Source organism: Macaca fascicularis, chromosome 11 (assembly GCF_037993035.2).
Source record: "Macaca fascicularis isolate 582-1 chromosome 11, T2T-MFA8v1.1".
NCBI lineage: Eukaryota > Metazoa > Chordata > Mammalia > Primates > Cercopithecidae > Macaca > Macaca fascicularis.
The window spans coordinates 50,177,971-50,181,658 of NC_088385.1; the positions used below are offsets into that span (position 1 = coordinate 50,177,971).

General features: G+C 39.0%; 1 pseudogene; it reads right to left on the reverse strand.

Annotated features, from left to right (window-relative positions):
- Window positions 1-987: 987 nt before the first annotated feature.
- LOC102139866 (52 kDa repressor of the inhibitor of the protein kinase pseudogene) lies at window positions 988-3,165 on the reverse strand (annotated as a pseudogene).
- Window positions 3,166-3,688: the final 523 nt, after the last annotated feature.

Consider the following 3,688-nt stretch of genomic DNA (forward strand, 5'->3'; position numbering starts at 1 on the left):
TTTTTACAGAAAATTAAAATAAGATAAATTCCAATAAATAAATTGAGATAAATAAATTCAAATTCACAGGAATTACTTTGAAAATACAATACATCAGCCAAAGGGATGCCTTACATAGTATTTCTTTACTTTCATGGTTTTTGTTTGTTTTTAAACAAACGTCACATTTTATTTAGATTGAAATAAACTATACAAAATAGATTTTCTTCACCAAAAATAACAGCAATATTTTCCATATTTTTCTAGATAAACCTCAACACCTATTTTTGTAGGTTTTCCAGGTTTTGATTATAAATCAAGATGAGACAGTAGATAAGAGTCATGGAAAAAGACAGAAAAAAAAAAAAAACAGACAAATCAGTTGTCAGTATCCATGGCCTCTGATTCTGTCTTCAGCATGAAACACAAGTGTTCAACATATACCTGCTAAAAAGCTTAGGAATATGTAGGCTCCACAAAGGAATATAAACAGCAACAATGAGATGTGGAAAAACAACAGGCTCTTCCATTCAAACTTTAACTTTTGTTTGTTTCTTTAAGCTCCTTTGAGAAAGACAAAATCTACACTGAAGTCCTTGTTTGATGAGCTCACAAGCTTTTCTCTGGTAATTTGTTGTAACTGTCCAGTATAGATTTTTAACATACTTAAAACTCCTATTAGTCAAAGGTCAATTGTGGGCTTCACTATAACATTTTATAAAATGTATTCCTTCCTCCCATACCTCTTCAAAATATATTTCTTCAAAGAATTCATAAGACCCAACAAGTAGAGATTCACAGTGATAATAAATGCTATGTCTAAAATGACTTAACTAAACCAATTCCAGAGTGCCACCAGCAAAGATCACGCAGAAGGAAACATGGGACTTTCAATGTTCTCTTCTGGAAGAACAGATAGGTCCTCAAAGCATGAGAGTTCAAACAGGGGCCATTTAACAGGTAGATTATCCAGAGGCCACCGCGTCCGGCCAAGAAAACCTATTTTTAAAAGTCTCTCAGGTATTTTCCAAGGTTTCTGAATTATCTGTGGGAAGCTCTGACTTTCTTGTATAGAGTTTAACATATGTGTCCACCATTAAATCCAGGTCGTGTTTTATATCAAAATTTATGTTAAGCAAAGCCAAGTTACTTGATCTTTAGCCTGTCAAAGTGTTCCCCAAATAGGCTTTAAGACGCTTTCATTCATTTTCATACCTAATTTTCCTCCTGTGTTTCCATTTGATTCTCCAAAAACGAAGCTCCGCTGAGAACGTGTCAGGATTGGGTAAGTCACTACTATACAGGTCAGCATGGTGTTCCTCCAACGTATTGAATTTGAGTTGTCACATGACTGAGGGTACCAGAAATAAGCATTTAAGAGCTTTAAGGTGCTGTTCTGAGAATATATCTTTAAGTTCCTGAATAATGTGCTCCACTGTTGGGACACTTAGGGTTTCTTTATAGTAACTCTCAGAGCTTAGCTGAGATTCCAAGTACCCTGGTGAGCTCTGCGGAATTTCCCAGGGAGTTTCATTTGAATATCAAGTTTGGTTGCCAAATTTGTGGCTTCCTCAAACCAAAATTCATGATAAACTTCAATATTTTCCATCACTTGTTGAGTGAATGCAATACTGCAGTCAAGCCACTGGCTGCAAAGAAGACATCAGAAGTTTGCCCCTGGAGGTTTTTCCCAAAGGCTCTTGTGAAAAATAGGACATTTTTAGGAACAACAATAGTAACAATGAAATCAAAATCTGTTACTGCACTACAGAGTACAAATGGTCGGCCAGCTATACAGTTATTCCATCTAATATTTGTGTCACTATTTATACCATCTAAACCTAAAACAAGTGTTTGCAGGAGTTCCACTAAAATTTCAAAAGCATCATGCCTGCCTGTCCACTGATAATGGCAGATTTCCTTCAGTTCTTTACCCCTTTCTTTACTGTTCTGGAAAAAAAGAAAAAAAAAAAAAAAACAGAAATTACACTGTCAAGTTCTAAAAGTAATTGTGGTGATCAATGAAAAAAACACACTTCCTCAATTGTTCCTAATGCAACGGATACTCCCATAACAGGTACTGATTTTGCCAACCACATATTTGGCACAGGAAGCGCAGATTGTGTAGATAGCTTGGGGATATTTCTCTAATAGTCTGGAAGCAACAATTTTCATTTTGGAAGAAAATCCACTAGACACAATGTAAGCCTGGTTACGACAATACTTCATATTTAATCCCCACTTCTCAGTTACCATAGTGTGAAATTTCACAGCCAAAATTTCTGCTTCAGCTTCATAAGGCAGGAAGCCTACAAATTCCTCTCTTAGGTTATGAGATTCATCAACAAACCTCACCAACACAGGTAGGTGCTCTTACCCTGCTATGTCCACTACGTCGTCAACGATCATGGAAAATAAGTGTGAATCTCTCACTTCTCTGAGAGTTTCTTCTCGAATACAGCTCTCACAGATCTCTGGAACTGCCTCTGCTGTGTTTTGGAACAAAACAACGTTTTAACTGCTGTTGTCTCAAACTGCTTTCTCAGAACCTCTTCACCAGAATTTATCCGGCACTCCAGCAGCGCTTGAAAGTTATCTGGAGTAAAGAGACCTTCTGGGATTTTATCAACCTCATGTCCATTCAGAAGTATGTTTTGTTTTCCCATCAGAATCAACACTTCAAATAGAGATTTTAGGTATTCTTTGTTTTCCTTCTCTTCAAGGGTTAGAGGTAAAATGTCCTCATCTTGCCCTTCACCCCCTTCTTCACTGGGGTTCTGAGCATTGCTATTGTTGGTTTCTTTATGTTTTTGTTCCTGCTCAGAAGTTTCATCAATTTTTTTCTGTTTCAGTGTCCTGATTTCGTCTTCACTCAGTTATTTGTTTTCTGTGTCTACTATGTGGGTTGTTCAAATGACTGGTAAGATCGAATATTGTTGGTATTGCATTATCTCAAAGAACTGTCCTATAAGGACTCCTTCTACAGATCATAGAGGTCGCAAAATATTTGGCACACCATCGATAATGTTTATTTAGCTGATCAGGTGTTTTATCTCCTAAGTCTGCACTCCTACAATTCTCCACCCACTTCTGGCATCTGGCCGGGTCCCGCCGGAACCTGAAGAAGACCCGGTCGGACTGTGTGCTCCTCCGCGCGCAGTTGAGGGCAGCGCCCAAGTTCGGCATCTTAGCCCGCCGGTGGGTCGGCCCAGGGTGGGCCCAGCCCTCCCATCCCTGCCTCCTCAGGGCACTCCGCCCGCCCTTCGGTGCCGGGGAGGGGAGCCAGGCGGGTCGGCTCCTCTGGGCCCACGCGCGGGGGAGGGGCGGCAGGAGAGAAGCCTACTTTCATGGTTTTTAACGAATAAGTGCTATTGTAACTTTCCCTGTCCTTTGAGATGATACTACGAATAATACACAAAGATTGTTTGTATACAAAATAGAAATATTGCTTCAGCGCAGACCAGAGATTATCATCTCTCAAATCATCTTTTCTTGATTCTTCCAGAAGAAAACAGAAGTTTTCACAGACACACTGAGCTTGGGCCGTATAAACCTGTAAACATTGAAAATACCTAGATTCCCATTTCCTTGAATAAATACAAGATAAGGAGCGGCAGGCTCAGTCATATATTTTAGAGTGGCTCACCATGATTCTGGATCAGACCTCACTGCATCAAAATATTTATTGATTATTCTTATTTGTGCTTTT